The following is a 20,952-nucleotide window of genomic DNA, read 5'->3' as shown; positions in this document are numbered from 1 at the left end:
ACCGAGGTACGTGCCCTTAGCGGGAACCGAACCCGGGTCTCTCCGGACCGCAGGCGGACGCTCTAACCGCTGAGCCAAACCGGCCAGGGCTAGAAGATGGCTCTTAATCCTTGCTACTCATTGTCCAGCCCTGGACAGAAGCATCAGAATCTCTGGGAACTGGACTCCAGCATCAGTATTTCCCGTTTTACGCTCCCCAGTGATTCTAATGTGGTTTCAGTTGAGAACTACTGACCTTGAACTAGATACACTGTAGTCTCTAAATAAGCACACTTGCCCACATTGCTGTTTGTCCATTAATTGTAAAACTCACCGAGCACATTCATGGTGGTTCATTTCTAAGTCACAAGTGAAGGGCAGTTCCCTGGAATTCCTTGATGTTCAGCATTCCTCGATGGTCTTTCCCCACTCCATACCACTTCACCCTGGGAAAGTGAATGATCTCCCAAATCCTACTGGAAGTACAGATATGAGAAAAATCAACCTGAAGATAAAAAGTAGACACCACTGATAACGGAACAAAGACGGAAAGAACATGGGTCCTTGGTGAATTAACTATTATATCAATCAGTCCAGAAACCTAATCTACCACTGGACTTCAGGTTATATGAACCAATAAATTTTACTTATTATTCAGGACATGCTGAGTTGGAGTTTCTGTTACAGTCAAAGGAATATTTTATTATATTATCATTCCTTAATGCTCTTGAAATAGATGGTTTTAGATCTTATCTGTTGATATCTGACATCAGAAATGACAAACTGCAAACCTGAAATGTGACATCTTTTACACGGTACCCAGCAATAATAATTTTGTCTTAGTGGCATAAATACTTTGGGCTGTAAGGGCTGCACAGCTGTGAAAACCTAGACTTTGAAATCTGACACATTTTCCAGCTGTATCCTGACCATCTGACTGTGTTCTTTTTTGTTTTCAGCAGCAAAAACTACATTACATGAAATTTCCTTCTAGTGTTATTTCAATGAATTTTCAAAGAAGATAAATTCCAAATTTTAGTCCCTGAATATGCCCTTGATATTTAACCATACCTGTAATATTACCAGAAACTACTATTAGCTATTAAACACTATTTGTTGAACAGTGTGAAAAGTGAAAATAATGTACATACATAATATGTATACTATATATATAAATGTAGATTATTATTTATACATATATTATGTATGTATGAGGAAACTATGAAAGGAAAAAAGTATGAACAATAGTTAATTTCAAGGGGAGTAGGAGGACTGGGCAGATGACAATGTTGGGAGGAGACATATTACTGTAAACTTTTTATACTTTCTGGTCTTTGAAATAATGTGATTATATTACCTATACATAATTATAATTAAAATATTACTTTAATAAAAATAAATTTAATTAAAATTTTTGAAATATACTTTTTACCAGAAATATCCTCTAATTAATTGATTATTCTACCAGAAACCTACCAACATGAGAAACCCCTACCATCTTTACTAAGTGCCATATTAGACTTTTCAGGTAAAACAATACTAAATGTGAAATTCAAATCCTTTCTATGGAATGCTATTCTTAGTGATCCAGTTCTATTAGGACATTCAGAACATTAAGCAAGCTACCAATGACCTTGAAACCATATAAAGGAAACAATGAATGTCCAAGATGGGGTACAGCGATCAGAGTAAAGGGAGAGGAGATGTGGTTAAAGATGAACAGAGGAGGCTGAGTTGTCTTTCCAGCCCAGAACATCTGAAAAAATAAGTACAACTAACAACTAGGTGTCTTACAAACAGCACACAAGTATTGATTGGTTACTTGAAGGGTTGTTTGCATCACTGTTCTCCAACTTGCCCCAGCTGCCATTTTAAACAAGATCCTGTTCTTTACTTTCCCAAATCTAGGGACAGACAATGGAGTCCAATCTTAATAATAATACCAGTTAACATTTATTAATTGTTTATTATATTCATCTCCTACTGGGTATATATTTCAGACTTAAGCTAAGCATTTAAGAGGCACTAGTAAACATAACCAGATCACTAATAAAACTAGTTTTTAAAAATTTCTGCCTTGAATAGATTTGTCTATTATACTATAGCAACACTTTATAATGGTATAAAGCTGCTAAACTAACATTGGCAACTATGTTAAAACAGGAAAATACATAACATTACATCTAAAAAAGCAGAATGTCAAACTGTATGTAAATTCATTATAATTATGTAAAAATGTGCATGTGGATGAAGCTCAGAAGATAGTATACAAATTTTAAGATAGTTGTATTAGAAAAGTGGGATTTCAGGTGGCCTTTTCTTTTTCTCAAAATTTCTTTCAGTCTTATTTTTACCCCATGCATTATTTTCACTTATATCAGTCAGCATATAAATTCAGCTGCATAAGAAGATCTAACATATTGGCAAATTAAACAAGATTGCAGTTTATTTCTGTCACATTACAGTTTAATATAAGCCCTGCAGAACTGATTTGGTGGTTCTAAACTATGTGCTACCAGAGATTCTGTTACTAAGAATGAGACGGGATGTGGGGAGTCATCTAGAATATTTTTGCCTCACTACTCCTTCCTTTTTCTAAGGGCATAGAAACCAGTTTGCAGTTGTTTTCACACCCATGTTAACTGCAAGCTCTCCACCCATCCTTATAGTAACTAGTTCCTTAAATCAGTGATGCTCTACCAAGCACATACAACTACTGCTCTTGTCACCAGATTAAATTTTATGTTTTCCCAGATCCTCGTATAAGTGACTCCTTCTTATTCAAGTCTCTGCTCAAATGTTGCCTCCTCAGATATGCCATTCCTGAACTCCCCTATTTAAAGGAGCCTCTCATACAGGCACTATTTCTTACCTTGTTTTGTTTTGCTTTTTTTTTTCATAGTCTATCATTATTTGAAATTAGTTATTTGTCTTTATGATTTGACTTTCACCAATAAAAAAAATTTTTTTTCTTTAGAGAGAGAGGAACGGAGAGGGAGAGAGCGATAGAAACATTGATGAGCCCGGCCGGTGCGGCTCAGTGGTTGAGCATCAACCCATACACCAAGAGGTCGCTGGTTTGATTCCCGGTCAGGGCACATGCCCAGGTTGTGGGCACAATCCCCAGTGTGGGGCATGCAGAAGGCAGCCAATTCATGTTCTCTCTCATAGATGTTTCTATCTCTATCTCTCTCTCGCTTTTTCTCTCTCTAGAATCAATAAAGAGAAAAAAGAAAAGAAACATTGATGAGAGAGAACATCGATTGGCCACCTCCTGCATGCCCCGTACTGGGGATTGGGTCCACAACTTAGGCATGTGCCCTGACCGGAAATCCAACTGGCAACCTCTTGGTGCATGGGTCAGTGCTCAACCACTGAGCCACACCAGCTGGGCACCTTCCCCCAATTTTAAGTTCCATGAGACAGAGACCTTATTTACTTCTGTATCTTCAGTAGCTGTTGTATAGCACCAAAGACACTGTCTGACACTCAGGAAAAAGACAGAAAATGTTGAATGAATAAATGAATGACCAACCCTGCAGTAACTAGTGTTGAAAGAGCCCAGCAGGGAAATAATATAAGATACTTGACAATGACCAGATATAGGCCTCTGATGTTTTCTCATTGACCTTAAAAATATTGAGGAGTGGGGGAGTAAGATATTTTGCAAACTAGTGGGAAAATATCTGATTATTATCTAAACTCATTTAATCTGGGAGGACAGATCCAAGATGCAGGCATAAGTATCTCAAAAGCAATGGTGTACCACTCAGTTCCATTAAACCCCTTCATGCAAACTCCTGGCCAGCTCATCTTACAACCTTCAGAGTTCAAGGTCAAAGTTGGTGTCATTAACAGAAATTACCCTAATTAGAACTGTAATAATGAATATCAAAAAGTATAAGCGAGGCATGTACAGTACCCACTGCATTCAAGGGTACATCCCAGGGCCAATCAGTCTGTGGGTGAGGTGAGTAAAAGCGCTGCCATCTAAAAGAGAGATCATGTTCTAAATTCAATGTGCTGACTTTTCAACCAAATTTATAATTATGTTAATGTTTAATAACAGTTCTTAATACATGCCTTATAGATAAGCCAGTAACAAATTCTCTATGCATAGGAGATAATTTGAAGAAATGCATAGCTAAATAAACACAAATGTGAAGAGAGAAGCTTCCTTTAATTATTACTAATCATACCTTAGATACTACACTTTCTGCTAAGGTGTGAGGGGATGTTGAGGGTTTTAGAGAGTGTCTGGCATGTTAATATTGCTAATGGATTCTTGTGCTGAAAGCATATAACATAATTCATTACATATTATATGACTTCCTGGCATGACACATAGGAGGCCACTTGAAAGTCAAATTATTCATGTTATTGCCTCTGGAGCAACACAAAACTTAAGCTTTCCTATAATCATTGATTTAAAGGATCTGTTCTTCAGAAAATAATTTTTTAATAAGCTTGAGAACTAAAATAATCACCAGCTTCCCTAACAGAAGTCATTACTTTCCTTATAAACCAGACCTTCCTCTTGGGTTCCATGTTTGTTAATGGTGACACAATCTTCCTAGGCACCCAGTGATATCTACTGTTTTTCCCACATTTCCAATGTCCACAGAAAAACTCTCAAGTGCCCTCTTCATCTACTTGTAATTAGGTAACAACTAACAGCTTCTTAACTTTTCTCTCTACCAACAGCATAAATTTGAGTTCCTTTCCTGTGGCATTCCAGGTGCATTCCAACTTGGATCCATTTCATTTTCCAGCATTACCTCTCACTACAGACTCCTCCAAGCATATTAAAAACATTCATATCTCTGTGCTATCATTCATACCATTCCCTGAGTCTGAATTGCTAAAATACTATCCCTTTTCCTCTATTCCTTCTTCCTGTTCATTTAGTGCTCAGCTCATTTGGCACTCCTTAGTTACCTTTATCCCAGTACCTTGCTCCCATGACATTTTGGTTGTTTATAATAAAATTTTTACATTATTATTATTATCATCATCATTATTATTATTATTGCCTTACTGTGTGCCAGACACTTTGCTAAGCAAGCATTTACTTCCTTAATCATCACCGTTATTATTCCATTTTATAGAGGCCTATACAAAATTAACCCATTTAAAGCCATGCAGTTGGGAAGTGGGGAATTGAAATCCAGATCCTCAGACTCCAGAGAGCATTCTGCCTGATACTATAATTAATATTCAAAACTCTTTCTCCCCATCAAAACTGTGAACTCCTTGAGATGTTGAGTTGTGCCTTCTTCTAGCTCTGCATCTCTCTGGTGTCCATCCAGCACAGTATTTTGTGCATAATAGCTGCACAGATTCTTTAATGAATAAACAAAAGGGATGTGGAAGTTTGAAAATTCTAATATAGTTTTCTTACACCACCCTCTTTCCTACCATTCAGCTCCCCAGCTCGTTTGTACAGACTACAATCTGCATATAGCCCATAAAGCAGACGCTGCAGCTATCACAGAGCTCTGAGACCTGCATTCGCTGAACTATCCGAGAAGTGAGGCAGTAGAGGTACCACATGATAAGAAGCCTACCACAGGCTCAACACTTGAGAGTCAGCTAGAAATATGACCACGGTTTGAGCTAATTTCCACACAACTGGCAACAGTTTTGTCAACGCTGCAAGCATCCCAGCACTCCAAACATTACTGCCATAATATTTATTGAGCAATAACAATTGCTAGATGTAATTCAGAATGTTGAATTGGACATCGTCTTTACCCGGGAGACTGGTTATTTAAATTCAACAGACTGACAGAAATATAAGAAGTACCCCTGGATACTGAATTAGGTACTCAGCAAAGATTCATTAACTTATTCAGGCTGAGATGATAGCATTTGGTGTGTTGGAGTAGTGACTTGCCATATAGACTTTAGTGTCCCATACAAGTTAGTACAGCTTCTAAATGTGATTAATGCTCTAACATAGCTTATGATGTGAGATCAAAGATGTAGCCAAAATTGGCCCTAGAAAAAAGTTGTAACCAAGCTAGAAATATAAATCTCACCTCTCCTAATAGCATCACCTTCTGCTCTCTGGTATGTGCCCCTTTATTCCACCAGGCTCCATCCCATTTCTAATTTCAACTAATCTCTGCTAAACATTTAACTGGCAAGGGGCCAATTAATGCATTACATTTTAAAGTTAATTTTAATTTTGATCAAAGTAATACATGCACATCATTTAAGAAGTAAAACATGACAAAAAGCAGTCCTCTGGCTCACCCTTTCCCAACCCCTGGTCCTGTTTCCCTGAGTTGTCTACTTTTAATTCTTTTAGCTCTTTCTTTTGATGTTTATATCCATTTTATAAATAGTGTGTTTATACTTTTATTTCTTAATTTTTGAATTTTAAACATTATTTATTTCCTTCTATTGAACATGAGAAACCACTTCTCTTAACACATCCCCCCCAAAAAACATGCATACATTTCCCCTTCTCCATCTTCCCAACAAAACTATCACAACTTTTAGATTAAATCCATAATTGAAGTTTATCAATTTGTTAATATTGTTTACAGCTCAATCCTGCATTATAATTATATCTTTTGTATAACTTATTTTTTAAGAGTTTTACCTTTTTTTCTTTTTTGGTTGCTTGATTTTCTATATGCCTATCATCAACTCATTCTCAAACTCTCCATTAGAACTGAAAACCCCTTTCACTGTAGTCAAACACCTCACGTGATCTGTCAGTGTAATTTGTTTCTTGATTCCATCCCTATGGACTCCTCTGTCTGTCTATTATAATCTGGGCTAATTGTCTTCTAGGCTGCTAGACACCTACTTTTGTGGAGCTTCCCTTTGCCATCATCCTGAGAACTCCCTTTGCCTCCCTCCTGTGTTAGGTCCTTAATCTTTTTTACTTCGTGCCTTCCTCTTCTCATTTCCTTATTCATTTCATGGAGCATATCCTTTTTTTTTTTTTTTAAGAGCATGGGGCAATAACTGTTGAGATCTCACATATCTGAAAACACATTTACCCTAATGTATAGATACACACACTCATTTACCATCATGTTTAGATAGAATTTTAGTTTGATAAGCATTTTCTCTCTAAATTTTTATAGCATTTCTCTATTGTTTTCTAGTGTTTAATATTTAATAGACAGAGACATGGAGGGCTAGTATAGTCAGTGGCAAAACCAGGCCTGAAGATCACGTCTCTCTAATTTCAAACTCAGAAATATCCTTCCTATAATACCCAACCTCTAGTTACTAAAGTATGGAGGGATAAAATGAAATTACTCCCAGCACTATTTGTACTTAGAGAAAGGGCTCATTTGTAGATCTTTCTTGGAGTCAAAGGAATGAAGTTATAATGGTAAAGTGATGATATGTGCTTAATTTAAGGGAGAGGATCCCTCAGATTATGGGACATAACTTCTAGTTCTACTCAATATGTCAAGCTGGTAGTATGCCCTAAAGTTTCTTGAGACCCCATAAAATGAGTGTTGGGAGACAATTCTGCATGGGTCTCTCACATTTCTGCACATCTTATAAGCAGAAGCACTCTGAACTCTCATTTTTAGGAATTATGTGTAGCAAACGGCTGTAGGAGATATAGATAACTTCTTGCTCTAAAGCAAAGAGCAGGTTTTGCTTTCAGCCCTGGAAGATAGTGTCTCCTTTTGGAGAAAAAGGCAGACACGATTACTGCCCATTATGAACAATTTGGGCTCCCTAAACTCAGGGTTGCTCAACTAAAATACACCTCATTGTATGCGCAGTTATCACCTGATCCTCTTCATATTGCCCCGCAAGAACTGAGGGCAGGGGACTAGAACAAACATGGGTACTAGCTGGACTATGAGTAATAAACTATCCTTGGTTTCTTCCCCTTTTACCACAGCTCTAGCCAGATTTCATCATAGGACCATTTTGATCTATCCTGGAACCTTTAATGGGCAGTAATCGTGTCCGCCTTTTTCTCCAAAAGGAGTGTCATGTCTCCTGCTAGCACTGAAACTGTGGCAGGCTAACTTCTTGGCTTGCAAGTAGGATAAAATTTCAGACCCTTTTAAGTACTTGAAAGAGATATATCCAAAAATATTTTAAATATAAATTTTGGTGGATATACAAATTAAAAACAGTTTCCTATTTTTTAAAAAAAAATTTTTGGGGGGCTTGGGAATACAGAATTCAAACCCAACCACAGTCTTGGAGTCTAGAAATTAAATATGCTTGAAATTTGGCTTCAACAACTTAATTTTGCATTGTACCTAAAGTGCCTATGTATTTCTTACTAGTATTCAGTATTTCTATCATCAAGCATTCTCTATTTCCCCAGAGCTCTTCACAAAATATCTATCCTCTAAAATATGACCATTTGAGAGGCCGCAGGAAGAAGGATCCCTTGCAATTAACTAAAAACCTCAAGGACTATTTCAATGATTTCTGTAAGCCCAAAATACAATAAAATCTCTCAAATTTCTGAGAAACCCTGGCTTACACTAAACCATAATACCTGGAATGTCTTTTGAATACGTTCATTCCTGCTTTTGGCAACACTGGCAATACCATCGAATGCATCAAAAGCTGTGAACTCTCACCTTGTAAACTGCTTTATGTTCAGTATTACTGCAGGTCAGTCATCATCACATCATGCTTTAAACATCTAGAATAAAACATGCTGGCAAGAAGAAAACACCTGTTTGCCATCATGCAACCCAATGAGGACAAAAAACAGTTCAGAGCCTAGCATATATGAGAGTAAGTCCCTGGGATGCTGTAATTCTAAAAAGTTCATTTATTGTGCTTTCACCTCCCAAAGTCATCCGGTGTAGAGGTCACCTGAGAAAACCATACAAAGGGTCCAGGACAGGTCAAAATGGTCCTCTGATGAAATCCGGCCAGCGCTGTGGTAAAAGGGGAAGCACACAGATTATGGATGCGGGAGAATGCTACTCAAGTGCTGGCTCCACTCTGACCAGTCATGAGGATTTGGGCTTTTTTTTTTTTCTTTTACCTTTTCTGAGCTCAACTTCCTTGTCTGAAAACTGGCTGTGGTAACACCCAACAAGTTTGTTTTGAGGATCACAAGATAATGTTACGTGAAAATGTCTGGCACATAAAGAACTACTAGTAAATACTATTTGTTGAATCCCAATTACTAATAGTAGTAGGCCTGGAGCAGCAATAGGCCTTCTAGATTAAAATAATACAGACTCTTTCTATCCATTCAAAACCTGATGTCTCTGTCTCCTTAAAATAAGAGATCATTTTTTTTCTTATGGAAAGTGCTTTTTCTTTCTTTTTTTGTCCTCACCAGAGGACATTTTTTCCATTTTTTGTTCAGATAGAGTGGGAGGGGGAGAGAGAGAGAGAGAGAGAGAAAGAGAGAGAGAGAGAGAGAGAGAGATATCAACATCCATGTGAAGGGAACACATCAAGTGGTTGCCACCCTCATGACTCAACCAGGGCCAGGGACAAACTGCAACCAAGGTACGTGCCCTTAGCGGGAACCAACCCGGGTCTCTCTGGAACGCAGGTCGAAGCTCTAACCGCTGAGCCAAACTGGCCAGGGTGGAAAGTGCTTTTTCTTAAGTTAAGAAAAGTTAACTTCTTTTCCAAGATTACTACTGTATTCAGATAAAAGAGGAAAATAGATGTGATACCTGCTAATAGAAAGCCTTAAATGCTAATTAGGGAATTGGGACTTTATTCTATAGGCTATTAGGAAACAGTTAATGTTTCTAAACTGGAGAATGACAGCTTAAGGAAAAATACCCTGATAGCAATGAATAAAACGACTGGATGACTATTAAAGAGCACATCGAGTAGGAAAAAACAGTTAGGACACTATTTAAATTTTCCAGAGCAGAAGCAACAAGACATTCAAGTAATGGTGGTAGTACTAATGCAACTGATATGAAGTGAAACAAATCTCTTACTGGCTATAAACTGCTCCTGGAAAGTCAGTAAAGAGTTTACCCTGCAAATGATAGTGTATTTATCATACATTAGTCCCAGTATCCATTTCACAAAATAATTCATTCAGGTAGTTGATTTTTTTTAACTTTATTTTTATTGTTGGCCCTATTACAGATGTTCCCATTTTCCCCACCTTTGCCCACCTCCACAGAGTCCCCACCTTCCCCTGGCCTTCTCCACGCTGTCGTCCATGTCTAAGGGTTGTGTTCTTTGGCTTATCCCTCCACCTTCCTTCATCCAGTCCCCCGCTCCCTCTCCCCTCTATATTTATATACTATTCTTAATAACATGTACATATAAATGCATCTTGGTTAAAAACAGACACTTTTAAGTAAATTTTAACTATTCTAACACAATCTCTTCAGTTTTGAGGGAACAGGATAGAAAAATTACCTTAAAAGGACAAGATATCAATTTGAGAGTTCAGTGAACAACTCTCACGTAAACTTCCAGTTTGTAAACATGTTAATAAGGTTCTTATGCAATTAAAATAAGAAATAGGCTAAGCATAAGAACACACTGAGTTTTCTACTGCAGATCTGTGTGAAAGCAGAAGGCTCACTAGTTGCAGAGAGTTATGGCTAACATTCCAGGTTGTACAGAGCAGAAGTTGTCTCCTTATTTGTGTGCCATTTGTGACTGGAAACGCATCCTCTCAAATGTTGCCATGGTTTGCAGCAAGCAAGATCATTTAGGTTTGCCATCTCAGGGGTTCTTAAGTATTGCACGGACATTACTGGGTTCATGTGCTTGTTTACCTCTTTCATTGTTCTCTTTGCTGCCCAAAGGACATTACAGCCCTGGCTGTTTTGGCTCAGTGGTTAGAGCACTGGCCCACAGACCAGAGAGTCCCAGGTTCAGTTCCCGCTAAGGGCACGTACCTTGGTTGCAGTTTGTCCCTGGCCCCGGTGGGGGTCATGTGGGTGACAGTCAGTTGATGTGTCTCTCTTGCATCAATGTTTCTCTCTCTCTCTCTCTCCCCCCCCTTCCTCCTGCTCTATCTGAAGATAAATGCAAAAATGTCCTCATGTGAGGATAAAAAAAAGGACATTACAAACCATTATGTGAAATTGTGCCATCATTACAGATTTATGAGAGAAATAAATGACTCCTGTGATGGATTTAAGAATGCAGAACCTTAAATAGAGGTTTTCCTCAAAATATAATTCCATCTCCCACTCCCAAACCTGATCTCTCTCAAACTTCCTCCTCCTTTGAAAACTGAGACAGAGGAAACATTTTTTTAAGTTTCACATAACCTACTACTATAATATTCATCTTCAAACAATTTCATAATTGTCTTCAACATTCATCTTCTTAAAAGCAAGGCAAGTTTCATGGAAAATGTCAGTTCCCTAATGATAAAGAAAGCGATCTAAAAGCTCGCGAGGGGTAAACCACGCTCTCCCCCACCCCCAAAGTATAGATGGTTTTAATCAACTGCATCTCAGTTAGTGAGGAATACTGAATGTTTTTAGTATAGAGTTCTCAAATGGAAACTTAGAAGAGTTCAACTTGCCAAAAAGATCCAAAGACACACAGTTTAATCAGGTATTGAATTATGCCAAATGCATAGTTTTAGTACGTCTTCACATGGTCTTAACCAGGTAGCATAAGAATGCCAGTGATTGGTAAGGCAACCAATCAAGCTGCTAACAAAGCCAAGTCCTCTCAGTGCCTGAATCAAGAAGATGAAAGAAAATGAAGTGAAAAGAGAAGGGATGTGGTAGATTGTGAAAGGTGGCCTACAAACTGCCCCCCTTCCCGTACGTGTGGTCCTGTGCACTTTAACTTCATGTCGTGTGGATAAGCCCAGGCCAGACTAGAGGTGGTGACACACATGTGGTTACCACTCCAGGAAACACACAGCAACCACCAGATATGTATAGCGCCAATGTAGACCTTCCAGCCCCCGCTAAGCCAGTTTTTGCTTTTTTTTTTTTTTTTTTGAGAAATCTGATATGTAGCATTTTGTAAATTTAAGATGTACAGAGTGTTACTTTGATACATTTATATTTTGTAATATAATTGCCATTGAAGCAATATTCATCACATTACATCATTAGAGTACCATATTGTTTATATTCATTATATTGTGCATTAAATCTCTCTGGCTTATTTACTCCTCATTGCAAATTTGTACCCTTAAACACCATCTTAACCCCTAACCCCACCAGCTGAGCCAGTTTTGATGAGAAAAACACCCAGCCAACCCATAAAACTGTAAGACATATAGATATTGTTGTTTTCATTCATAGCTTCGGACAGTTTGTTACGGAGCAAAAGCTAACTGATACAAATGGTAGTTCTAGGACTGGAGTGCTGCTATAACACAGCTTTGGGGCCAGGTTGTGACAGAGACTGGAAAAGTGGCAAAAGAGTGTTCGCCAAAATTGGGGAAACAGTGAATAAACTGCTAGCAGAGGCTAGAAAGTTACTGAAGAAACTGCTACAACACTGGTAAAATGGGAATCTGTGGTATACATAGTGAAGCAATGGCAAAACTTGGAAATGATAACTTGGAAAACAGAAAATTTACCTAATAAATTTGTATGTTTGACAAAGGAGAATACCAGGCAAAATGTTGAAGGAGTAATTTTGTTTTTATTTGGACAAGATAAGGTAAAAAAAAAAAAAAGAAAGAAAGAAAGAAAGATGAGCTATGAGAGAACTGTGCTGTTTGCCAACAGAATTCATAAGCAATATAAAGAAACCAAGACTTGAGAGCTTAGAAAATAAAACTATTTCATATCTCTAGACTCTCTAGCCACTAAAAGATTATCAAAGTAAGAACTGACATCAGGATAAAGATCCAAATCTTGTTAAACCACTGACCAGGGTAAGGTAATGCTTAGAATCTTACAGATGTTGAGTCGCAGCAACCTGACATGCAACCCAAAGTTGAAAGTGGCCTCTGAAAAGGTGGTGATGTGGCCTTTAGGGCATAGTGTAGGCCCAAAATAGCTTCATAGGGGTCCACCAGTTTTTAAGAGAGCAGAACGAGTAAAATCCTGGCCAGCTTGGACTAAAATAGAATTCAAAATGAAGATTCCTCTGGGCCCCCAATTTTCTACATGCAAGAGTCAGGTTGAGAAAGCAAACCAGCCACAAACATGAGCTATTTTTGTTGAAAAGGAAGGGTGGGTGTCTCAGAGGGAAAGGAAAGAGACCAGAGGGCAATAAACCCCCTTCCTCTGAGAAGAATCTCAAAGGACAATAAGCCAGGGAGTCAATTCTAGGAAGAACTGGGCCCTGATTAAGAAACTAGGCCCTGATCTGTTTCTTGATTAGAGGAAACCTAGCAACACGTGCCAGGCTAAACTTCATAAATGCTATGGACAATTTTTTTAGGTGTTAGCCAAAGTTTGCTGTTCTGGTTGTTACTTCCGTAAGAGCTGTAGAATATAAAGTGTTCCAGGGGTGGGGCTTGATTCCCTCATGATTGAAGCTCCATTTTAAACAACAAAAATTTAATTAGATTGTCTCATTTCCCTGAGTCTTCCAATTAATCAAAAATATATTTTAATTAATAAATCACTTTCAACAAGCCTCAGGACCTTTCTACTTGCTCTTCTGTCTTTCTCTGGAACACTTTCCAAGCTTCAGATGTCACCCTTTTTTTGTTATTGTTAATCCTCACTCGAGGATATCTTTCCATTGGTTTTTAGATAGAGTGGAAAGGAGGGAGGGAGAGAGAAAGAGAAACATCAGTTGAGAGAGACACATCGATTGGTTGCCTCCTGCATGACTCTAACCTGGACTAGGGATCAAACCTGCAAACCAGGCACCTGCCCTTGACCAGGAATTGAACCCATAACCTTTGGTCCACAGGCTGACCCTCTAACCGCTAAGCCAAACAGCCTGGGGCACAAATGTCACCTTTTGATGATGCTCTCTTCCTGCCCACACTTTTAAAATTGTAAACTGCTTCCTGTCTCCCTTCCCTGACTTATTTCTCTCTGTGCTTAAAACCTTCTAACGTCCTGTGTAACTTACTTAATTGTTTGGCTTATTATCTCTCTCCCCTGACTAGTAGGTAAGTTTTATAAAAGCAGGGATTTTTCTCTGTTTTTCTCATCATTATATCTGAGACACCCAAAAGAGTGGTGGGCTTATGATAGGGCCTCAATAAATAGTCATTCAATAAAAGAATAAATTCTTTTGTCACTTCAGTTTTCTTTGGTACTGTATTAGCAGACACTGCGACAACAAAACAAAAACAATGTGACCTGAATGTGGTATCCTGTTCACAGCAAAATTCAGTGCTTCCCCCAGAAAGAGGGAAAGCGTCAATATGAACTGAGCCGTTTGCTCAGAGCCTCGTAGTGAAATAAGAGAACTCCTGCAAAGCCTCTAAAATGATCAGCTTGTGTGTGAAGCATGAGATTCTATTACCTCTTACTATTCATAACTCGGGTATTATAGTATTATGACTGGTCATAAAATTGCCTAGCCCTTTCTAATTTGTCCATTGACTAAATCTATAATGTCCTAGGGTAGTAAATTGCACAGGTTGGCCATACCTTGGGTGAGGAAATATTTTCCTTATGCTTTTTTATTCTAAATTTTTATCAGCCATTAATTTCACAGAAGGAGTGACCCTTGTCTTAATAGTTGAAAGACACAAAATTAAGTAAACTGAGCCTGCAATAAGGATGTCATATTAGTCATTTGGGTGGTCATGTTCCATTTATCATGTGAATATGTGGCTGTGTTAGAAGAGAATAAATAGCTAATTGTTTTCCTTTTAGGTTTTTCATGGGAGGATTTTTCATGGGAAATGTCAAGATAAAGATAAAGGGAAAAGGAAGAAAAACAAACAAACCAGAGTTAGGTGACTATCCGGATCGAGGACTATCATTCTACTTGGGGTTTGTTTTTTTTTTACTTGCTATAGTCTAAGATAATATGATAAAGAAAATTGATTCAATCAGTTTAAAGCTGACTTCTTCCCATGTGACCATAGCAAGCATTTGACTACTTCTATCCTTTAGGTTAGAAGCAAATGAAAGAAGAAGGATTTGCTCTTGACAGGATCTTGTTCTTCAGACTAAGGTTGTCTTTAAAACCTGGTAACAAAGTATTTTCTAATATAATTACTGCATGGTATTTGGGTGTGTGTGTCATTTTTCAGAAGCTGTAGTACATTTCATTGAAATGTGTAAGGCCAGCTAATAACAGGCAGTTTGCTGCCTGCTGCATGATGAATCAGGTCGGGGGCCTCCGTAGGATTAAGCTTTGGCATGAACAGGGATGGTTTGTCTGTCTGTTTGTTTAGCTTTGATAATTCAGAAGACTTTTCCTCACTGTACTAATTACAAATGTTTGTAAAAACACAAGATTCTCCATTATTTAAAATTAAACAATTTCCAATAAACTCTTTTAGGGGTAATATACAGTTTTAATATAAAACAAGAAATGGTGGACAGAAGAGTGCAGAACAGTGAAGCACCTTGCCACCTTAGGTGGTTTTTCGCCTTCTTTCTTTCTCTATTGATTTTAAAGACAGAGGAAGAGAGAGGGAGAGAGAGATAGAAATATCGATGAGAGAGAACATCAATTGGCCACCTACCGCATGCCCCCCACTGTGCCCTGACCGGACATCGAACCAGAGACTTCTTGGTGCGTGGGTCAATGCGCAACCACTGAGCCACACTGGCCGGGCCCACCTTAAGTTTTTTAGGGAATGAAATATGTGCACACTGATGAACACTTAATATTGCAAATTGTAATATACTGTTTATCATTATCTACATATGTTGGCAAACATGCATTAGAAAAAAATCATCATAGCTGGGAAGGATTTTGTAATCCTATAGTACAACTTGAACATTTTACAGAAGAAATGAGAGCCTGAGAAATGAAATGATGTGCTCAAGATAACAGAACTACTTAGTGGAAGGAAGAAAAGTGTGGCAATTGTGCTGGCTTTCATCAATAGTCTAGGATGCTGCCTGAGTCATACATCTTGAAAGAGGAGACCCTTCTCATATATGACCAAAGGCTGGTCAATTTAAGACTGCTCAAGCCCAGCCTGGCTGGTGTGGCTCAGTTAGTTGGTTGGAGCATCATCCTGTACACCAAAAGTGGTAGGTTTGATTCCTGGTCAAGGCACGTACCCAGGTTTTGGATTCAATCCCTAGTTGGGGTGCATGCAGGAGGCAACCCATAGATGTTTCTCTCTCTCTCTCTTTCTCTCTCTCTCTCTCCTTTCCTCTCTCTAAAACCAATTTTATTATTTTTTTATTAATTTTTTTCTTTATTGAGAGAGGTTTAGAGAGAGAGGAAGGGAGAGGGAGAGAGACATAGAAACATTGATTGGCCGCCTCCTGCATGCCCCCCACTGGGGATCAGGCCCACAACCTGGGCATGTGCCCTGACCAGGAATTGAACTGGCGACCTCTTGGTGCATGGGTCGATGCTCAACCAGTGAGCCACACCAGCCAGGCCTCTAAAACCAATTTTTTTACAAAGCCCCCAGATCTGGAGCACTAGAAAAACAATTTCACCCTGGACACTGTCAGTGGGAAACGTAACTTACAAATTAACAAGAAAAGAGTTGCAGTGCTGCTCCTTCCTCTGTGATGCCCCTGCTAAGAGGTGAGTAGAGTAACTGAAGTCTTTTCAGTAGTGTACTATTCAATGCATATGACAACACTGATCAGTACGTGGATCTAATGTATGAAAATACTATTTCCCAAAATATATGATTCCAGTTTTCTTTATATTATGGCACATAATTATAACTTTAGTTCACATATTATGGGTCTTGCCAGAGGCTTGAAATCATGCCACTATTGCTTCTACTATTACTAATTCTCTATTCTGTAGAGATATTTTTATGCTTTGTGTGTCATTCTGTCACATGGAGTATGTTGTAATGAGTATATTTATGCGTCCAGCCATTAGGAGTGGGAACTGATGTATTATGTAGCCTTGCACCTCATGTGCAGCTGAATTACAATGCAGACCTTAGCAGCCAAGAAGTCTGCGTTCAGAGAAAAAAGAATTTTAAAACATAAACCATGTTCTCGGCACTAGCCTGGAATACTGGACATTCATAACCCACAAATGCCCAGACTATAAATTCGCAAGTTGCATTGATATGGCAGTAAAAGTCACTCTTCTGAAAGCTGCACTTGTAAAATATTTATAAATTCACATGGTTGTTTCTGGCAAATAACTACATCTGTCAGTTCTGTCTTTTTGCTCCCAACGCAGCAGGGTTGGTATCCTGTGTAATTCACAATATGTTCATAAAATATTACTTTGGAAAAATCGAGACGGAAGATATTTTGTTCTAGGGGGAAATATATCTGCTCCTCCAATGGTTTGGTATTACTATTGATCTCCTGAGATTTTTTTCTCATCAAGGCTTTATCTCTGAACAAGTTTTCATTTTATGGGACTTATCTAGTTTCCAAATTAGCAAACTAACCCCTGTGGGGTTTTCTTTAAAATCCCACATTAATATGTACAACACAGTGTACTTTTTCAGTTCCAAGGTCAATATGTATCAATGTCACATGGCAATGGAATTTTCTATATATTATCTCCATGTAGTGCTTAGGAGACCCTATACATATAGGGGGCTCTCTAGATAGACCTGTCTAGATAGTTGTTTGTTTGTTTGTTTGTTTGTTTCTTTGTTTTTAAGATAGGAGAAAAATAAGAAAAGACAGAAGATTGCATTTTCATATAGATGTGTGCCATCTAGGGCTATTCCTTTTGTTGTTGTTGTTGTTAATCCTCACCCTGAGGATATTTTTTCCATTGATTTTTTTTAATTAATTAATTTTTTTATCCTCACCCAAGGACATTTTTTCATTTTTGTTCAGATAAAGTGGGAGGGGGAGAGAAGAACAGAGAGAGAGAGAGAGAGAGAAGCATCGACATGAAAGGGACACATTGAGTGGCTGCCTCCCACATGACCCCAACCAGAGCCAGGGACGAATCACAACCAAGGTACATGCCCTTGACCAGAATCGAACCCACGACTCATTGGTCCACGGGCTGACACTCTAATTGCTGAGCCAAACTGGCGAGGGCCCATTGATTTTTTTTTTTTAAGAGAGAGTGGAAAGTAAGGGAATAGGGGGATAGAGAGACAGAGAGAAACATCGATGTGAGATACACATCAATTGATTGCCTCCGGCGCCAGGGAATTGATCCTGCAACACAGGTGCATGTTCTTGACTGGTAATCAAACCCTCAACCTTTCAGTGCATGGGCTGACATTCTATTCACTGAGCCACACTGGTCAGGGCGAGGGCTATTCTTTTCAGTCCACTGTTTCTAGAAAACACAAACAATTAGAAAAATGTGCTCCAAAATCATACCTACTAATAGGCTGAGTACTTGACAGCAAAATGTGCTATTGTACTGATTTTTATATCATTTTTATCTAGCTTTTCCTTTCCTCTCCCTCCACACAAAAAAAAGGACTTATTTATAATTGAAATATATTTGTTATACAGACAAAGCAGTTAAAAGTGATAATCAAAGATGTAATACATCATATAGTGCTATGGGTAATGTATCTCTTTAAGAATCTGATGAAAATTTAAGGCCTTTTCCCCTGAAAAAAATCTGAATTTACATACACACACAACACAAACTTCTGCATTAAAATTCCAGTGTTTTGAGATCACCAATACCATTTCACAGGCCACCACAGAGAAAGGGGGAAAAAAGTATATATCAGGAAACTAGAGTAAAATTATCATTAAAATTGAGCTTGGAATTTAGCTATAATTGTTGCAGCCAGAGCAAAAGAGAGAATTTAATGAATATATAAATCTCAATGTTCAATAGAGGAACACACATCATGTTTTCAGGAAACATATTTTAAGAAGGAATTTCAGGTGGATGAATCTCTAATTAATTATTTAATAGTCAATGAACAATGTCTTTAACAGCAGTTTTGCAAAGGTGCAAAACTTTTTTTCACATGGTCATTTTTATATTGTCCCCTTAATAAATCCTGAGGCTATCTTTATTAAATAGTAATTTTTATGAGCAGCTACACCAACTGAGCCTAGGTAAACCGGCTTCAGTGTGTGACATGACACAGCAGTAAATGATTTTCCTCTAGACTAGAGAAAGCTCCAATATTCATAAGGCACAAGGTGCTGCACTAGCCTTCCGTGAACAACTAAGAAGCTGCAGCATCAGCGGGGCCGCCTAGGACGTTGTGCAGACTCACTGGCCCACACACCTCATGGGCAGAGCCTCATGTGGAACGAAGGTGACTCTAAGTAAGGCACCAAGAAATATATGAGTTTAAGAGACAGGACTGAAAACTCTAAATACTTTAGAGTAGGACTAAAGTCTTGCCTGATGATGTCTGCACACTGTGGAGAATCCTATAATGTTATGAGTTGAACTTTTGAATTTTTTTCAGCCATAAAGTTTATCAGTCAGGTATATCATCTAGTAATAAGAGGGAACTAAGTTCATACCAACTAGTCCATCACTGAGAGAAAAAAGAACTAGGTAGGGAAACTCAAAGGTAAGAAAGAGTATTAGAGGTCACTAGACAGAAATAGATTGCCTGATTATATTGACCTACCAAATGCTTTTCTGGTGATTAGCAGCCCAAATCATATACATATACTTAAAAAAAAAAAAAAAAAAAGTCATGTACGCGACCTAAAAGCATTATAGAAATGATGTCTTACCAAGCCAGAGGAGCAAAATTTCTTGTTAAGATGCCTAAGACAGAAAGACCTGAAATCATTTGTCTAAATAATGTCAAAATAGCCACCGTTTCCCTCCATAAATGGAGGAGTGGGATTGGGGATTTACTCTGTGGGATTCGGTTAATTTTGCACTTGGCATAGTATAATATAGTAAATGGGCTTGGAAGAACTGGGCTGCATATTCATACCATTGCCTGGGACACATTTGGTGGCTAGAACACTTTAAGAACAGTAACCTTTCTCCAGAACTTTCTTTTGAGTGACATCTGGGGTGAATTAAGTTTCTGTTCAGTCCCGGCTTTAGCTACAGATGTGAAGGTGTAAATGCGCTTTCCAGGACCTGTAGATTATATGGTCATGATGCAGACCACTTTTATTAGGGGCTCAAGTGCCACATTTCCAGAAATATGAAGAATGACAGCGAGGAAAAAAGCCTTTAGAGCTTAAATTACAACCACATCTAATGAACTCAGAGGTGTTTTTCACTTACTATGGTATTGCTTTTCAACTCCTGTAGCTTAAATGAATCTAGTGATCATAACAGTAAATATGGGTTCCAAAGGTATCCCAAGAGGTATCATTAGTCACATATTACATCCTTTTCTAATTTGTACACTTTCCATGTTTCAGGGTTTCACAGGACTGCTGAAACCTCCAGAATTTCATGTTTCCCTCAGCAGTCTACAATAACCCTTAGTCTGAATGACATGTATTATTTCCTCAGCAAACATGTGATGTGGGAAGCTTAGTAAAAGATTTATTATCAGAAACGGCTCGATGTTTTATTTCCTCCCTTAATTGAATACATTATTGCTCTGTGTTTAGAAATGCTGTGTTGATGTATTGCACCTCAGAACAACTATGCACATGCCATCTGCAGCAGGAAGGGTTATTAGACTACAAATCAGGATACAGATGTTGGAGGAAAAGCTATGTATGCTAAGTCATAATACATTACAGCACATTTTAAATCTATAAATCATGGTGGTCCAGCAGGTTTTTACTTTTAAAAAATTAGATATTGGTACTTATAAAAATGAAGAAACTAGAAGCTCTCTCTTTTATCATACATATGATAGGTAAAGTGATAAGCCACTGAGGTGGTTGCTATGTCCCTTAGATGGTGAAAAAGGACTAAGTAACTTCAGAAGAAAAATCTCACCTTCTTATTCCTTAATACTAGTGTAAAAGATCCATATTTAAAGTAATGCTCAAAAGTAAACAAGCAGATAAATCTTCTGGGAGTGCAAATGATCACACCTTTATCGATCTATTTCACAAATTTAAATCTCACCTTATTCCATAA

General features: G+C 38.1%; 1 long non-coding RNA gene across 1 annotated transcript; it reads left to right on the top strand.

The window, feature by feature from the left end:
• The first annotated feature begins 14,700 nt into the window (after nt 1-14,700).
• Nucleotides 14,701-20,387, top strand: LOC118619571. Its single transcript, XR_004957296.1, has 4 exons — nt 14,701-14,816; nt 14,940-15,000; nt 16,420-16,545; nt 20,277-20,387. It is a non-coding gene; the product is annotated as an uncharacterized LOC118619571 (long non-coding RNA).
• The last annotated feature ends 565 nt before the right edge of the window (nt 20,388-20,952 follow it).

The sequence above is a fragment of the Molossus molossus genome, unplaced genomic scaffold, assembly GCF_014108415.1.
Source record: "Molossus molossus isolate mMolMol1 unplaced genomic scaffold, mMolMol1.p scaffold_m16_p_7, whole genome shotgun sequence".
Taxonomy (NCBI): domain Eukaryota; kingdom Metazoa; phylum Chordata; class Mammalia; order Chiroptera; family Molossidae; genus Molossus; species Molossus molossus.
The sequence above is the reverse complement of the archived record's forward strand: the minus strand, read 5'-3'. Positions and strand labels throughout refer to the sequence as shown.